The 19153-nt window shown below is 48.5% G+C and overlaps 1 protein-coding gene across 1 annotated transcript in view; it reads right to left on the reverse strand.

Annotated features, from left to right (window-relative positions):
- Window positions 1–19153, reverse strand: part of sturkopf (lipid droplet associated hydrolase sturkopf) — a 38160-nt gene that overhangs the window by 16483 nt on the left and 2524 nt on the right. The window lies entirely within an intron of this gene.

Genomic DNA, 19153 nt, shown 5'->3' on the forward strand with positions numbered 1-19153 from the left:
GGACTTGTGAAATAGGAAGTGAAACTTACAGAACGCAAGTCTCAAAAATTGGGAATATTACAAATTTAAACAATTTCTTATTTGTTCCCAAATGAGTACGAAGTCACAAATCATCTTCTTTTATTATTATTAATAGCTAAGCTACAACCATAGTTGGGAAAGCAGGATGCTGTAAACCAAAGGGCTCCAACAGGGAAAAATAGCCCAGTGATTAAAGGAAATACGGAAATAAATAAACTACAAGAGAACTAATACACAATTAAAATAATGTTATTTTTATAATAAAATAAATTTTTGAATATACTTACCCGGTGATTATATAAGCTGCAGCTCTGCTGCTCGACAGAAAAACTCTACGCTCAAAATCCGCCAGCGATCGCTATGCAGGTAGGGGGTGTACTTCAACAGCGCCATCTGTCGTGCAGGTACTCAGTACTCAATGTAAACACAGAACTCAATTTTCTCCTTGGTCCACTGGGTCTCTATTGGGGAGGAAGGGAGGGCCCTTTAATATTTAATCACCGGGTAAGTATATTCAAAAATTTATTTTATTATAAAAATAACATTTTTCAATATTAAACTTAGCCGGTGATTATATAAGCTGATTCACACCCAGGGGGGTGGGTAGAGACCAGCATTAATTGTTTACATTATTATGAGCTAAGGATTTTGTATTTCATTTTAGCAGTTATTCAAAATAACAAACATAAAATAAATAAGTACCTGGTAAGGAAGTCGACTTGAACAATTACTCTGCCTTTTTTAAGTACATCTTCCTTACTGAGCCTCGCGATCCTCTTAGGATGCTGAACGACTCCTAGGAGCTGAAGTATCAAGGGTTGCAACCCATACTACAGGACCTCATCAAAACCTCTAATCTAGGCGCTTCTCAAGAAAATAAATTGACCACCCGCCAAATCAACCAGGATGCGAAAGGCTTCTTAGCCTTCCGGACAACCCAAAAACAACAATAAAAAACATTTCAAGAGAAAGATTAAAAAGGTTATGGAATTAGGGGAATGTAGTGGTTGAGCCCTCACCCACTACTGCACTCGCAGCTACGAATGGTCCCAGGGTGTAGCAGTTCTCATAAAGAGACTGGACATCTTTAAGATAAAAAGACGCGAACACTGACTTGCTTCTCCAATAGGTTGCGTCCATTATACTCTGCAGAGATCTATTTTGTTTAAAAGCCACTGAAGTAGCGACAGCTCTAACTTCATGTGTCTTTACCTTCAGCACAGCATGGTCTTCTTCATTCAGATGGGAATGAGCTTCTCGTATCAACAGTCTGATATAATAGGAAACTGCATTCTTTGACATAGGCAAAGAAGGTTTCTTAATAGAACACCATAAAGCTTCTGACTGTCCTCGTAAAGATTTAGTTCGTCTTAAATAGAACTTAAGAGCTCTAACAGGGCATAAGACTCTTTCTAGTTCATTTCCAACCATATTTGAAAGGCTTGGAATATCGAACGATTTCGGCCAAGGGCGAGAAGGTAGCTCGTTTTTGGCTAGAAAACCAAGCTGTAAAGAACATGTAGCCGTTTCAGATGAAAATCCGATGTTCCTGCTGAAGGCGTGAATCTCACTGACTCTTTTAACTGTGGCTAAGCAAACCAGGAAAAGAGTCTTTAAAGTGAGATCTTTAAAGGAGGCTGATTGTAGTGGCTCGAACCTTGCTGACATCAGGAATCTTAGTACCACGTCTAAATTCCATCCAGGTGTAGCCAAACGACGCTCCTTCGTGGTCTCAAAAGACTTAAGGAGGTCCTGTAGATCTTTGTTGTTGGAAAGATCTAAGCCTCTGTGACGGAAGACTGTTGACAACATGCTTCTGTAACCTTTGATAGTGGGAGCTGAAAGAGATCTTTCTTTCCTCAGGTATAATAGGAAGTCAGCTATTTGGGTTACAGAGGTACTGGTCGAGGATACTGATACCGACTTGCACCAGTTTCGGAAGACTTCCCACTTCGACTGGTAGACTCTAAGAGTGGATGTCCTCCTTGCTCTAGCAATCGCCCTGGCTGCCTCCTTCGAAAAGCCTCTAGCTCTAGAGAGTCTTTCGATAGTCTGAAGGCAGTCAGACGAAGAGCGTGGAGGTCTGGGTGTACCTTCTTTACGTGTGGCTGACGTAGAAGGTCCACTCTTAGAGGAAGAGTTCTGGGAACGTCCACCAGCCATTGAAGTACCTCGGTGAACCATTCTCTCGCGGGCCAGAGGGGAGCAACTAACGTCAACCTTGTCCCTTCACGAGAGGCGAACTTCTGCAGTACCTTGTTGACAATCTTGAACGGGGGGAATGCATAAAGGTCTAGATGGGACCAATCCAGTAGAAAGGCATCTATATGAACTGCTGCTGGGTCCGGGATTGGTGAGCAATATATTGGGAGCCTCTTGGTCATCGAGGTTGCGAAGAGATCTATGGTAGGTTGGCCCCATGTGGCCCATAGTCTCTTGCACACATCCTTGTGTAGGGTCCATTCTGTTGGGATGATTTGACCCTTCCGACTGAGGCAATCCGCCATGACATTCATATTGCCTTGTATGAACCTCGTTACTAGAGAAAGGTTTAGATCTCTTGACCAGGTGAGGAGGTCCATTGCGATCTCGTACAACGTCATAGAATGGGTCCCTCCTTGCTTGGAGATGTACGCCAAGGCCGTGGTGTTGTCCGAGTTCACCTCCACCACTTTGCCTTGAAGGAGGGACTTGAAGCTTTTCAAGGCCAGATGAACTGCCAGTAGCTCCTTGCAGTTGATATGTAACGTTCTTTGATTCGAGTTCCACGTTCCTGTGCATTCCCGACCGTCTAATGTCGCACCCCAGCCCGTGTCCGATGCGTCCGAGAAGAGAACGTGGTTGGGGGTCTGAACAGCCAGGGGTAGACCCTCTCTGAGGTTGATACTGTCCTTCCACCAAGTCAGTGATGACTTCATCTTCTCGGAAATGGGGACCGAGACCGCTTCTAGCGTCTTGTCCTTTTTCCAGTAAACAGCTAGATGAAATTGAAGGGGACGGAGGTGTAGTCTCCCTAACGAAACGAACTGTTCCAGGGATGATAGCGTCCTCCTGTCTGACTGAACATCGTTTCTTCTTTAGCATGTTCTGGATGCATACCTGGGCTTGACTTGTTCTGGGGGCCGACGGAAAAGCCCGAAAAGCTTGACTGTGAATCTCCATCCCTAAATACACTATAGTTTGGGATGGGACCAGTTGGGACTTTTCCATATTGACCAGGAGACCCAATTCCTTGATCAGATCTAGAGTCCACTTTAGATTCTCCAGACAGCGACGACTGGAAGAAGCTCTTAGAAGCCAGTCGTCCAAATAGAGGGAGGCTCTGATATCCGCTAAATGCAGGAATTTGGCAATATTCCTCATCAGCCTCGTAAACACAAGAGGAGCTGTGCTTAGGCCAAAGCACAGGGCTTGAAATTGGTAGACAACCTTTTCGTAAACGAATCTCAGAAAAGGTTGGGATTCTGGGTGGATGGGGACGTGAAAGTATGCGTCCCTTAGGTCTAAAGAGACCATCCAGTCTTCCTTCCTGACCGCTGCTAGAACTGACTTTGTGGTCTCCATGGCGAACGTCTGCTTTGTGACAAAGACATTCAGCGCACTGACGTCTAGCACCGGCCTCCACCCTCCTGTCTTCTTTACCACTAAGAAGAGACGGTTGTAGAAGCCCGGGGATTGATGGTCCCGGACTTTGACTACAGCTCCCTTTTGTAGCAAGAGAGACACCTCCTGCTTCAAAGCTAGCCTCTTGTCTTCCTCTTTGTACCTGGGAGAGAGATCGATGGGAGACGTTGCTAGAGGGGGTTTGCGGACAAACGGGATCTTGTACCCTTCTCTGAGCAACTTCACAGATTGTGCATCTGCGCCCCTTTTCTCCCAGGTCTGCCAGAAGTTCTTGAGTCTGGCTCCCACTGCTGTCTGAAGAAGGTGGCAGTCAGACTCTGCCTTTAAAGGACTTGGTACCTTTATTCTTCCCACGTCTCCCTTCGGCACGAGCACCTCCTCTGCTGGAGGCTCTGCCACGAAAGGGCGGAATGAATCTGGACGCTGGAGTGTCCATCCTGGGTCTAGATACGGTAGGCAAAGGGGTGGCTTTGCGAGCAGAGGACGCAACCAGGTCATGGGTGTCCTTCTGAATCAAGGAGGCAGCAATCTCCTTTATCAATTCCTCTGGGAAGAGACACTTTGAGAGAGGAGCAAAAAGAAGTTCCGATCTCTGACACGGTGTTACTCCAGCTGACAGGAAAGAGCAAAGGTTTTCCCGTTTCTTGAGGACCCCGGAAACGAACGAAGCCGCAAGCTCACTGGATCCATCACGTATGGCCTTGTCCATACAGGACATAATGAGCAAGGAAGCTTCCTTGTCAGAAGGGGAGATCTTCCTGCTCAAAGCTCCCAGACACCAGTCCAAAAAGTTAAAAACCTCGAAGGCTCTGAACACTCCTTTCAACAGATGGTCTAAGTCTGAAGGAGACCAACATATCTTAGAGCGTCTCATGGCTAGCCTGCGGGGAGAGTCTACTAGACTTGAGAAGTCGCCCTGGGCAGAGGCAGGAACTCCCAAGCCGAGAACTTCTCCCGTGGCATACCAGACGCTCGATCTGGAAGAGAGTCTCGCAGGGGGAAACGTAAATGCTGTCTTCCCAAGGTTCTTTTTGGACTGCATCCAATCTCCCAACACTCGTAAAGCTCTCTTGGACGAGCGGGCGAGGACGAGTTTCGTAAAGGCAGGCGCGGATGACTGCGTGCCTAAAGCAAACTCAGATGGAGGAGAGCGTGGGGCCGCAGATACAAACTGATCAGGATACATCTCCCTGAACAGTGCAAGAACTTTCCTAAAGTCCAAGGAGGGTTGCGTGGTCTTGGGTTCGTCGATGTCCGTATGCGGGTCGTCATCATCAGAGAGTCCATCATCTGAAAACTGAGGAGGAAGCGGCAAAGGAGTAGGAATCAGCTGGTCAGCTGAGTCCGGCAGCACGGGTGCATGCGTGACTGAACCGGACGCAACGTCATGGAACTGTTGCCCAGTCTGTGAACTGGCAACAACCATAGCAGCGCGGGGACGCAAAGCGTCTACTCCAGACTGTCTAGTCTGCTGTGGGCGAGTAGAGGCAACCACACTGGGTTGCGGAGGTTGACGCACCGCGTCAAAACAAAACAACTTAGGCTGTTGTTGTAACTCGCGAACGTCAACGGAAGGTTCCGTGCGTCGCTGAACGTCAACATGCGGCTGGCAGGGTACACTGGAACGCATGGGTGGCGGGACTCTCAAAGCTGGAGTGCGGGAGAAGGTAGCCTCAGCGTCCACTGGACGCACAACCGTGGGTGGTTGTAGGCTAGAGGTTGGTGCAGCGTCAACCTTCTCCGCACGAAAGTCCTGCATCAATGACGTTAACTGTGACTGCATGGTCTGCAGCAAAGACCACTTAGGGTCTACAGGAGCAGGTGCGGCAACAGACGGTGTTACTGCCTGATGCGGTACCGCTTTGCCTCTCTTAGGAGGTGAGCAGTCATCGGAAGACTGCAGCGAGTCCGAACTGACCCAGTGGCTACAACTGGGCCGTTGGACTTGCGCGGAAGGGACCGACTTGCGCTTCAGAGGCCGCGAGACCTTGGTCCATGGTTTCTTACGAGAAACCTCTTCCGCAGACGAGGAATAAATGGGCTCTCTCGTCTTCGTGTGGGTGGGGCGATCTTGGTTAGATACGCCCGAAACCACGGAGGGAACGTCTGTTCGCTGATTAAAGCCTCTCGAACCCTTTGGTCGTACGACATTGCTTCTCCCCTGGGCTTGGGAGCTTGCAAGAGGTCCCGAACTGGGAGGACGACAGGCACGAACAGACGAACCCTCAAGCGCAACACTATCCACAACACTTTCCACAACACTACCACTCACTTTATCACTACCCACTGCACTCTTGCACTTCAACTCCTTGACGTCTGCCATGAGTTGGTTACGGTCACTAGCCAATGACTCGACTCTCTCACCCAGAGCCTGGATGGCACGCATCATATCTGCCATCGAAGGTTGTTGAGTGCTAGAAGGGGGATCAGGAGCAACCACTACAGGGGAAGGAATAGGTTGTGGGGCATGAGGAGAGGAAAATTCAACGGAGCGAGATGAACTTCTCCTGACTCTATCTCTCTCTAGCCTACGTGTATATTTCTGGAATTCAATGAAATCGAATTCCGAAAGCCCAACGCATTCCTCACATCGATCTTCCAATTGACAGGTCTTATCCCGACAATTGGAACAAACGGTGTGAGGATCGATAGAGGCCTTCGGAAGACGCCTTGAACAGTCCCTAGCATTACATTTCCTGAACTTAGGGACTTGAGAAGGGTCAGCCATTTTGAATTAGTCAAAGGGGAATTCAAACTCTATCCAAAGTCGTCAACAAATAATCCAAAATCAACAAAAGAATGCAAGGATGTATTGAAGATAACGTCTGCAAAGCGAAAGCTCAAAACTAGAAATGTGTACTTCACCAAAATATGTGAAAACCAATCCAGAAAGCAACAGCGAATTTAGTAGGTCTTGCCGGTGGCACGACAGAGAGAAAATTGAGTTCTGTGTTTACATTGAGTACTGAGTACCTGCACGACAGATGGCGCTGTTGAAGTACACCCCCTACCTGCATAGCGATCGCTGGCGGATTTTGAGCGTAGAGTTTTTCTGTCGGGCAGCAGAGCTGCAGCTTATATAATCACCGGCTAAGTTTAATATTGAAAAACATATTTTAAGAACAGCAACAACATGGAAAATAGATTTTCCATAAATAAACTATGAAGGTTTTTAATAAGACTTATCCTTTGAAGGGTTGAAGGGAGGTTCCGATGCCCAAACTGAAAGGTTTACTTCCCAGGATGTCAAAGTGCTTGAACCTATGAAGGGCCCAATGTAATGACTCGTGCCATCCTCCTAATGAATTGAGCATAAAGATATCACAGGTTCTTAAGGTTCTTACCACATGAGTGGTAGACGGTCATGGAAGAATCTATATCTGCGTAAGGATATGGTATCTCAATGTATGGTCATTCAACATAAATGGGCTTGTATATATTTGTGTCCATCCTCCCCCTTGTCTGGGAAGTTAGGGGAGATAATTCTTTTATTACTGTATGCTAGAAACTTTCCTAGAATCAAATCTTATCTGGCTAACCTAATCTGGCTCAGCGATAAACAGGTTTTGACAATCATCATCATCTCCTACTATGCCTATTGACGCAAAGGGCCTCAATAGAGGATTCATTGGCTAAATTCATGAAAGGATAGCCAGTTTCTTGTGTTGTGCAGTACTTTATAACTAAGGCAAGTGACCCCTGTCAGTCCATACTAATTCCAGTGAGATCAACTGCGAAGCATCGGGAGTAAAAAGCTAAAGAGAAAGTTTGTCTATCGCCTTAAACCCAATCCGTAATCCTGCTGCCAGTGGCTTCATCGAGATTTAGGGGGCATTTCCTCCACATCTAATGTTCTCGTTACTCCACCAAGTTGCTTATATGCTTATATAACCGTTGGCAAAGATATTCCACCTAGCACGGTGGTTTTGACAACGAAAATAGTTATTTTTGTGGAGGTGCTGTGTATTCTCAAAGGATTTACCTATGTAAGGCTAGAACAGAAAATCCAATATGACATTAATACCCAATAAATAGTCTCCACAGCTCTAAGGCCAACTGGTGAGAAGCAAATTTTTTTAGATAGAAGGAAAGAGAGAGAAAAATTAATTTCATGAAAGAAAATAAACACTCCTGTAGAGAGAAAAATCCGATGAGTTCAGTTTAGCAATACAAAATAAGTACTCCCAGCTAAATGACGAAATGAGAGCAACTAAAGAAGAAATGAACAGTAGTTTAACAAAATTTGTATTGGAATCAGTACAAGAGATAGGTGGAAAAGCTCCTATCATCGTGCAAAGCACAAACTCTGCGTGTATAAGGGAGAACAACGAATTCAGGCTCACCTGAACTCGCCACATCACTTCAGTAGCTACAGCTTTTTTTGCAGAGGTAATATACTGTAATTCAGTAATCTACCATATGAATCTCTGTCCTAAAATATTTTCCATTGTATTTTTCTATGAACAGGCAATGCTGGGGGTGTATGTATGATAGCGGCCACCTGTATGTATGATAACATGACAAATTCGAAGATAATTTGTATTTTTCCTAACCATACAAACCTTAGCTATTTACAAAGGGTTATTACTTTTAGCGTAGCTGAAATAGCGAGCCATTAGAATTTAACGAGGGTGTATTACCCCCGCGCTAGTTAGCGGGGGGTAGGGGAGTGGTAGCTAGCTACCCCTCCTCCCCCTCACACACAGGTGAATACTCACTTTCACTTAGAGGTAGGACTTGTCTTGGGGGACAGGGCTGGCGGGCAAATATGTGTAAATAGCTAAGGTTTGTATGGTTAGGAAAAATACAAATTATCTTCGAATTTGTCATTTGTTCCGTAACCGAAATACAAACCACGCTATTTACAAAGGGTGACTTATCCCTTAGGAAGGGTGGAAAGTCCCCAGCCATACTGGCTTTGGCTTTACCCGGGGACTCAGAATCCGAGTGAGTCGCACTCGAGAAAAGGAGTCCCTGCACCTCACAAGTTCCTTGCTCCGCAAGGAACCATGTGGCCTACGTAAGCTTGTGTGTGAAGGAAGAAGTGTGACCCGTCTTAGGCAGTTGACCTGGAGTTCCAGAAGGAACTCTGGGTTAGGACGTTCCCAATACCACCTCGTCAGGGTATGGGGGACGCGACAGTATTGACTCAATACTCGGAACACAAGGAAGCATGGTTTACCTGCAGAGGTTCGAGGTCAGCTATGCAGAGACCAGGATGCTGCTTCCCCGTAGAGGGGATGATGAAGAAAGAAGTAAGGGCCAGACATACTTCTTTCGTTCATGCAGACTAAAACCTGATAACAATGCCCTCAACCTTCTGCTACCTGTCCAAAAAGGAGCCTGAGGTTAGACCAGCTGTTGTGTAGCCACCACAGAGCGATAGAAAACGTATCGAGACTCCTGTGGGTCACGCCCTGCAGGAAGCGGGCTGCGAAGGTCATCAGACGCTTCCAGACTCCAGCTTGTAGCACCTGCGTCACAGAGTAGTATTACTCGAAGGCGAGGGACGTTGCGATGTATCCAACATCGTGCTGTAGGGCGACGTGACGGGGGAGGGTCTGAAGACAGGTCGAGATGAATGTCCTTGAGTCCGGGCTGAAGAGGTATACTGGTGACTCTCCCCCCATGTCCTCCTTGTGTTCCCAAATCGGCTGCAACTGAGGCCAAACTGCAGCTGGTCCCAGCGCTAACCTCTCGATTCCTTACTGGCAAGAAAGAGAAGGTCTTGGGACATCAGACACAGAATGGAGACTCGAAATCTTGAATGAATCGGACCGAAGGGTCGGGACCCTCAGATTCTGAGTCTAGCCAACAACTCAGGAGCGAGCCTGAATGTTGCCTTCCCCTCTTCCTTAGAAAGGGGGGAGTAGTAAGAGACCAAGAAGATTGCTTACACACTGGCCGTGGCCAGAGTGAGCAGAAGACCCAAGGCGGAATACAATCCGAGGCCTGTCGTAAAAGGGTCTTGAGAAGATCTCTTAAAGGACTAAAAGTCCGAGCCATGCTCCAAGTTGGAGGTCTTCCTCCGACTAGGGCAGGGACGATCGTAGCTTCGCATGAGCGAGGATAGATCCAGCGGGCAGGAAAAAGTTATTCCTTAAAGCCTGAAGGTCAGGGAAAGGCTGAGCGACAGGCTTCATTGCCAAGAGCGGAAAGGAGTTTCCTCCCGCTGAAAGGCAATAAGACCGTTATTGCTGGAGAAGAGGCCTCACGGGAAGAGGTATATCTCCCACGGCACCAACCACCTTAGACTCTTCACTTTGCCTGGGAGACCCCTGTGGATGACTATCGCAGATGACGCGACCTCCGTACCGCGACTGTAGCGGGTTGTCTCTTCTAGAGGAGGAAGCGTAGTGTCTCCAGGCATGAAGCCGAAGCGACGCCCCGGTTCGGGAGAGATGTCGCAGTGTGGTTGCTTGAGTAGTCTGCGCAGTGGGAGAAGCTCTCCCGGGAGTTCCGTCAGGGGAAGCAGAGGGTCCAGAAACCGTTCTGCGCATAGTCCCAGTGGAGCTCTCCCATTGAAAGGTTGACAGACAACCTGGTTTTGTTGAGACCCATTGTCCGCAGACAAAAAGGAGGGAAGACGCAGGCGTCGAAGTTGTCCCACCATCACCGGAATGCATCTTGCCAGAGTCTCGGGGTCTGAGACTGGGGGGAAGACTAGCGGAAGCTTGAGGTTCCAAGCTGTCGCGATCAGGTCCCCCAGACCAGCACTTGCTGGTTACCCAAGGTCAAAGACCCCTAGGTACACTCTCTCTATGAGGCTCTGCTCGGATAGTCTGAGAGAAACATTCCCCTGCCTGGAATGAGAGAGCCGATGGTGGAATTGAGAGAATCTCAATCATCCCGGTATCTCTACTGCAAGATGTGAAGGTGTGAAAATGCGTCCCCTGCTGGTTAGCATGAAGTCGACACGCAACGGGGCGACTTGGCAGGAGCGGTAGGATCTGAAGAGGGGCCAGACTAAGGCCCTTAAGCCTGCCTGAATGATGGAGAGGTATCCTTGAGGTCTTGACCATAGGCCTGGACCGGAACATGCCCCCCCCCCCTTTCCTTTGACGAGTCCGAGAACCGCATCAAGAATGTGGGGAAAGGACGAGAATATCCACTACCATCAAGAGGCTCCATAGGTCAACACCCATTGCAGGTTTAATAGTTCCGCTGGTCCCATAGGGCCAGGGAGTCCGGTTAAACATTGCCTGAAGCCACCGGAACTTGGATCGCCCCACATGGAACTTATCCTGAGGCGACCGTTCGGACTATAAACGGGTCAATGAGGAAAGAAGAACTAGGAAACGTTCCAAGGTAGGGCTGAAAACTGCTTGACTGAGAACAGGTACTGCGACTCTCCTCAGTCTTGCCACAGTCAACCGAAAGGAAGGCTCGGAGGATGTGGTAACAGAATCTGGCGTCCCCAGGTGGTCACCCATCCAAGTACCGACGTTGCTTAACCTCGCTGGACGGACGAGAAGCGGGGTTTCCAACGTGGTAAGGCCGTTGACTCAATATCATGGCCAGATACTCCAGATGTTGAGGCAGAGGAAGAGAAGGCTCCAAGCAAAATACCATGAGCCCACACTCATGGTCAGCATCCGGAAGCTTTTCCCGGCGCTGAAGAAGGTCGAAACCCGAGCCTACCGGAGTTGACCAGCCCTCCAAACAGCAGAGGAGGCGGAAGTCTGCACTTGAGCGGCCAAGAGGAAGGCAGGGAGAGTTCTCTGGGGAAACAAACCTGCTATGCCACGGCGGGATAGCCACAATGCATCATAAGCAGGAATACTTGCAGTTTAGGCTGAATTCGACGAGCACCCTGGAAGATGGATGGAATGGAAACTGAAAGTACCCGTCCTTCTGATCCAGGGTTAAAGGAGTCCTGTCGCCTCGTTACCAGTCTGATCGATTCTGCTGGTCTACGCTGGCCGAAGTTTGTTCGACAAACTTGATCAGGGCTGAGAGGTCGACTATGGACATCCCCTCTCAGATCCTTCCTTACAAGAAAGGATCGACTGAGGGGGCCGGGGGTGAAGCCGTCGATGATCCTAAGGAAGACCTTCGCCTAAGGTATGGATCATTCTGCCCAACCGGGCAACTCTGCTGATGCTATGGCATAGAGGTTCAGAGACACTGAATTCGCTGACAGAGACGGCAGGCGCGATATCCTTGGCTACTCACAGAGATTGTGCGGGAATGGGCATCGGGAAGCTGTCATTCGGATGAGTAACCTTAAGCATCCTCCCAGCGAAAAAACCTGCAATCCTAGAGTTCGTGAACTCCTTTTAGGACTATGCCCCCCGGGGGAGTCTCCCGTGCCATCTGTTCCTGACAGGAGGAAACTGCAATTGGACACCTTGTCCCAGTTGTCGTAGCCGATAACTTAGGCCGACGTGGTTGAAAGAAAAGGGAGCTGGAGCCCTGCAGAGTCTGGAAGAAAGCGCCTTGGAGGAGTGAAACCGGAAGTCGATTTACTCCGCACAGCAGCTGTCTAAGTCTCTGTCCTTGGGCAAAGACAAAACTCTTCTCAAGGATGGAAGGGTGTCTGAGGTCGTTGACCTCCACAGATGAGACACCCGAAGGAAGCCTTCAGTCAGCGCGTCCAGATGGTACAACATCGTGCTTGTCCGCAAGTAGATACTTAACGACGAAAGGCCAAGGTGCCTGAGCTCGAGAGGAGGAAAGTACCCTTGATCTTCCTGTAGCTTCCTTGAACCAAACCTCGGGCCGTAACCGAGGAGGGAAAGAGCCTGGTAAGCTCCCAGAGGAAGAGGTAAGCAGTCACCCCTTGTCCGATGGAGACCACGAAGTCCACTCCTCTCTTTCTCTTCAGCGTAGGAGAGACAGCCGCTGGTTTGTTACCCTGGCCGGCGAGTGCTGGTTTCATAACCCTCATTAACGCCCGTGCCAGCGGATCAAACCATGTCTGCTGCTCCAAGGACACAGAGTCCGAAATCCTCGCTAAGGTGAAAGGGATCGGGCGATCCTTTGGAGTGGACACGACGGTTCCAGCCTGAAAAAAAGGTGGGGAAGAATGCTGTACTGACCTGTCTTCGTCCTGCACTACCAACCTGTGCTTGGATGGAGGTGATCCCGAGTGCCGCCTAGGAGCACGCGTCCCTGCTGCTACCACCGGCTGTGGAATTCGCCGCGAACTATGGTCGCGCGAGGGCGAACGGTCGCGCAAAGGCGAATGGTCGCGCGGGCGCACAGGTGAGTGGTCGCGCGGGCGCGCAGGCGAGCGGTCGCGCGGGCGCGCAGGCGAGCGGTCGCGCGGGCGCGCAGGCGAGCGATCGCGCGGGCGCGCAGGCGAGCGATCGCACGGGCGCGCAGGCGAGCGATCGCGCGGGCGCGCAGGCGAGCGATCGCGCGGGCGCGCAGGCGAGCGATCGCGCGGGCGCGCAGGCGAATGGGCGTGAGGCTGGGCAGGTAAATGAACACGTGTTCGAGGCGACGAACGCAAGCGATGGCGTGACGGCGAGGGATCGTGCTGCCGCGTAGGTGAAGAAGATCGCTGGCGGTAAGCGATGGCGAGCAGCATGTGTAGGTGAATGATCGCGTGATAGGGTGCGATGGTGATCAGCATCCGCAAGAGGGCGAGCGTTCAGGGTTGTGCGATGAGGAGCAGCATGCGTAAGCGGGCAATCGTGCAGGGTTGTGCGATGGCGAGCAGCATGCGCAGGTGAATGATCGCGTGAAAGGCTGCGATGGTGATCAGCATCCGCAGAAGGGCGATCGTTCAGGGTTGTGCGATGAGGAGCAGCATGCGTAAGCGGGCGATCGTGCAGGGTTGTGCGATGGCGAGCAGCATGCGCAGGTGAATGATCGGGTGAAAGGGTGCGATGGTGATCAGCATCCGCAGAAGGGCGATCGTTCAGGGTTGTGCGATGAGGAGCAGCATGCGTAAGCGGGCAATCGTGCAGGGTTGTGCGATGGCGAGCAGCATGCGCAGGTGAATGATCGCGTGAAAGGGTGCGATGGTGATCAGCATCCGCAGGAGGGCGATCGTTCAGGGTTGAGCGATGAGGAGCAGCATGCGTAAGCGGGCGATCATGCAGGGTCGTGCGATCAGCATCCGCAGTTGAGGGTTGCGCGATGGCGATCAGCATCCGCAGTTGAGGGTTGCGCGATGGCGATCAGCATCCGCAGTTGAGGGTCGCGCGATGGCGATCAGCATCCGCAGTTGAGGGTCGCGCGATGGCGATCAGCATCCGCAGTTGAGGGTCGCGCGATGGCGATCAGCATCCGCAGTTGAGGGTCGCGCGATGGCGATCAGCATCCGCAGTTGAGGGTCGCGCGATGGCGATCAGCATCCGCAGGTGAGCTAGTAGCTGGCGAACCATGTTCCTTCAGAAGTGTTGGAGAACGTTGGCGTGCCAGCTGTAACACACGTGGGCGATCCGGAGATCGCTGGCGAGCTGATGATCGCTGACGAGCTGATGATCGCTGACGAGCTGATGATCGCTGACGAGCAGAAGGCTACGCGTGGAAGCCTGCGCAAAGAAGAAGAGTCCTTGACCCCGACCTGAACCGAAGTTCTAGATCGCGAGGGCGAACGTGGGCGCACAGGGCACGTAACAGGAACCGCAGGGAAGATCATCTTGAAAGCGCTGACGAACAGGAGAGCGCTGATGAGCAGAAGGGCGCGCAGGGAAACCCTGATACGCAAGGGAAGAACCCCCGTGGGGGCAACCCTTTGCCCCGAAGGGATCGTTGTCCGCCGGGAGACTGATGTCCGTCGGAAGACCGCTGTCCGTCGGGAAGACCGTTGTCCGTCGGGAAGACCGTTGTCCGTCGGGAAGACCGTTGCCCGTCGGAAGACGAGATTTAGACTGCTGTCCATCTGCACCAAGGCGGAAGATCGAGAAAAAGGAGTTGTAGGCTGCAAACGGAGATTCAAAAAGGCGCCTCAAGCACCCTTATAGGGAGATGAGAGGCCCTTACGACGAGGCGGACGGAGGGCCTTACGGCGAGGGAGGACAACAGCAACAGCAACAGAAGAAACCTCCGAAGAGGAGTCTCTATGAGTGTACTCTCTCGCGAACGAAAGAGAAACACTTCGTGGAAGAGACTGGTCAGCCAGTGACCTAAAAGGAGCAATCCTCCGAAGAGGAGCTCCTGCAGTTGCCCAGCCCCTTGAGCGAAACTGCAGGTGCGACCGCTCAGCACCAAGAGCATAGCCGCACGAAGAAAAGGCAAGAGAAGAACCCCCCAAAAGAGGAAAAGCTCAAGCCTGGACAGGAAAAACTTCCCTCGGAAGGAAAGTTATCCGCCCAAGGAGGCAAGCCTCCTGACTGTTCTAAAATGAACTGGAGAGCTGTCCGTCGACACGGGAGTACTACCGGTAGAAGGAGACACGCCCCTGACGACAATACAAGGGGGGAGGCAGCAACAGCCGAAACCCCAGGACTCAACCAGACAGCTCACACCGTTGCTGTATTACAGAAACGAACTAGATCGGTAACTGTAAAAAAATAAAACAAATAATATTAGTACACATTCATTCCCCCGGGAAGGCTCCGAAGAGGAATCCCGAGGAAAAGGAACAAGAATTACACAACAGGCACGTGCCCTCACAACCACTTACACTCGCGGAAGGAGAGCTGTAACCAAAACAGAATTATAACAATTATAATTATGTAACTATGTAATTTAAAAATGAATGAACACTAAAGAAAAAACGAAAACCCCGAAAGGAATCGTTCTACGAGGTGAAAAACAAAAAACAACTACAATTAGATTCATAACTAATTGATACAAACGTACGGCGTAGCAACCCCCCACACGGAAAGGAAGCTAGGCTACAAGGGCGTAGTAACACGTAGTAAAAGGGTGAACGACCTCAAGAGAGAGAGAGAGAGAGAAAGACATAAGTCAAACTCGATCGCCACCCATAAAATACGCCGTGGTGGCCTAACTGCCGAGGCCTCCACGTAGATATTGTACACTACATACACACATCTGAAAAGGAAACTTACTTATTTCTATACTCAAATATATATACAAACATGAAAACATGTTTACATATATATTGAGTAAAAGAAAAGTAAGCGATTAAGTAAAGACAAAACAGACAATGGCTGCCAAGCGAGGACCAAGACAGAGACGTCTGTCACAGTCCGAGCCAAAAGTGAAAGTGAGTATTCACCTGTGTGTGAGGGGGAGGAGGGGTAGCTAGCTACCACTCCCCTACCCCCCGCTAACTAGCGCGGGGGTAATACACCCTCGTTAAATTCTAATGGCTCGCCATTTCAGCTACGCTAAAAGTAATAACCCTTTGTAAATAGCGTGGTTTGTATTTCGGTTACGGAACAAAGCTGATTTAGAATACGATAGTGTTAGGGGGGTTGCAGGGGGACATTAGTCCCCGTTAGGTAAGTACAGTAAAGAGACGACTTGAAGGTTATGTGTGGGGGGGGAGTTTAAGTCAGTTGGTGTCCATATTTTATCCACACGGGTAGGTTGGCCAGGGCACCAGCCGCCCGTTGAGATACTACCACTAGAGAGGTATTGGATCCTTTGACTGGCCAGACAGTATTGCATTGGACCCCTCTCTCTAGTCACGGCTTATTTTTTCTTTGCCTACACTTATACGGAATAGTCTGGCCTATTCTTTACATATTCTCGTCTTTCCTCATACATCTGACAACAATGAGATACTTAACACTTCTTCACCAAGTGGTTAATTTACTGCACTGCAATTTGTTCAGTGTACTTTCCTCTTGGTAAGGGTAGAAGAGACTCTTTAGCTATGGTAAGCAGCTCTTCTAGGAGAAGGACACTCCAAAATTAAACCATTGTCCTCTAGTCTTGGGTAGTGCCATAGCCTCTGTACCATGGTCTTCCACTGTCTTGGGTTAGAGTTCTCTTGCTTGAGGGTACACTCGGGCACACTATTTTATCTTATTTTTTTTTTTCTTCCTCTTGTTTTTTTGAAATGGTGTGTTGGGCAGGCTTAATAGAAGGGCCATGGATGCCTGGTGGTTTATCAAGAGGTTGTCTTTTCCTTTTTCTGATTTTTTCTTCTCAAAACCATCCTTACTGTCCTCCCTTCAGTTGAAGTGGCTATCCTGGAGGGTATTTAGCCTTGCATGGTGTATCGGCTCCTCCATGTTGACCAGTTTTTCCGACTTTTTACTATAGTCTATGGATATCATCAATCACTTTTATTATTATTCTGTACATATTGTTTTTGTTTTAATTCTTGTTAATCTAGTTTTTAAGTATGATGTCTCTTTTTTATTTCTATTAATTCTTATGCTGTCTGGAGACATTGAGCAAAATCCGGGACCAGTACGTCCTAGATTTCGTCAATGTCGTCTTCTGTATTGCAATATTCGTGGTCTTCATGCAAATATCCGAGACCTTACAGTTGCGTCCAGACAGTATGATATTCTTTTGTGCTCAGAAACTTTGGTTTCTAATATGAGGCACTCATCTGAGCTCCTTATAACTGGTTTTAAGAAGCCAATAATGCTGAAACGTGATTCCATTCCTAGGGCCAGGGGAATGGCGGTGTATATTAGGACCGAGTACCCTGCTTCTCATAAGTCCTGCTATCAATGTGGATGTCATGAGATTCAGGTAATAAAAGTTTGTGGCAGGCATAACAACTTTTATTTGTGTTCAATCTACCGGAATCCAGACATGGATGATTCTATCTTTGATTGTCTTCTTACCATTATGGCTAAGATACAAGAAGATGATAGAAAGGCTTCGTTTGTCTTTATTGGTGATTTTAATGCTCACCATAGGGAGTGGTTGAGTTCTATCTCTCCTACCGATCGCCATGGCTTAAGAGCTTTAGACTTTGCCTCAGAATCAGGCTGTGAGCAAATCATAAATGAAGCTACTCACAGGTCTGGTAATTGCTTGGACCTCGTATACACTGACTCCCCTGGCGTTATAACTAGTAAGGTTGGTTCTCCAGTCGGGACTTCTGATCATGCCTTGATTTCATTATTAGTGAAGACTGAGCAGCCTGTCCCTGATATATCATATTCTTGTAAAATTTATATGAAATCCCAAGCAGACTGGAATGGGATTTTGCATGATCTTTTGTGCTTGAATTGGTCACAATTATATAATAGTGTAGATCCTGTTGTCCCTTTGAATGAGAATCTAGTCAACATAATTGATAGGCGTATCCCTTCTCGTGTGCTAAGGTACCGAATGAAGGACAAACCGTGGTTCAATGATGATTGTAGACGTGCTTATTTGGAGAAGCAGGAGGCCTATCACCTTTGGAAGGGTAACAGATCAGATTTGACCTGGAACAACTATACTCAGCTTCGAGCTTTTGCTCAGAGAGTTTATGCCTCAACTGAAAAGGAGTACAATTTAATCATAAAAGAAACCCTCTCTGGTACAACTCAGGAACATAAATGGTGGTCTACCCTTAAATCTGCACTCTTTGGTGTAGATGCAACAGTTCCTCCTTTACTTAAACCAGATGGCTCAGTCACTCACTGTCCAAAGGAAAAGGCAACCCTTTTGGCTGATGTTTTTGACAGTAAACAGAGTAATGAAAAACTTGAACTTCCTCATTCCTGTTTTCCTGAGGCTAAACTAACTAGTTTAGCTTTTCGATCTCGTGAGATTAAAGCTCTGTTGATGGACCTTGATGCTTATGGAGGTGTAGACCCTAATGGTATTTTTCCTTTGTTTTTTATAAAGACAGCAGATTTCTTAGCTCCAAAGTTATCTGTTATTTTACGCAAGTTAGCAAGAAGAGGAGCTTTTAGCACTTGTTGGAGAATTGGTAATGTTACTCCTCTATGTAAATGTGTTTGTGGTAGCTCAAGTCCCACTGATTACCGCCCAATTTCCATAACTCCCATATTATCTAAAGTTTTTGAACGTCTTCTGGCAAAACGTCTTAATAGGTTTGCTGAAGGTAATCATCTATTCCCTAGTTTGCAATTTGGTTTTCGGAAAGGCCTTGGAGCATGTGATGCCCTTCTTACAATCTCCAATGCAGTACAGAAATCCCTTGATTGTGGTCGGGAAGTTCGTATGATTGGCCTTGATTTTAGTGCTGCCTTTGACCGTGTTAATCATGAGGCCCTTGTTTTCAAACTGAAACAGTTGGGAGTGGGTGGGTCGTTTCTTAGCATTATTATTGATTTTTTAAGTAGTAGATCTCAAAGAGTTGTTGTTGATGGGCACCATAGTGAGTATAGGAATGTGATATCCGGTGTTCCACAGGGTAGTGTTCTTGGCCCATTACTTTTCATACTATATACACATGACATGTGGTTTGGCCTAGAAAATAAGCTTGTTGCATATGCAGATGATGCTACTCTCTTTGCATCAATTCCATCCCCTGAATGTAGATCTGGGGTTGGTGAATCCCTTAATAGAGATTTAGCTAAAATTAGTGCATGGTGCAAATTATGGGGTATGAAGTTGAATCCTAACAAAACTCAAAGTATGATTGTAAGTAGGTCAAGGACGGTGGCTCCTCGACATCCGGATCTCAGTATTGATAATGTTTCTTTAAATTTGTATGACT

This window comes from Palaemon carinicauda, chromosome 9 (assembly GCF_036898095.1).
Source record: "Palaemon carinicauda isolate YSFRI2023 chromosome 9, ASM3689809v2, whole genome shotgun sequence".
NCBI lineage: Eukaryota > Metazoa > Arthropoda > Malacostraca > Decapoda > Palaemonidae > Palaemon > Palaemon carinicauda.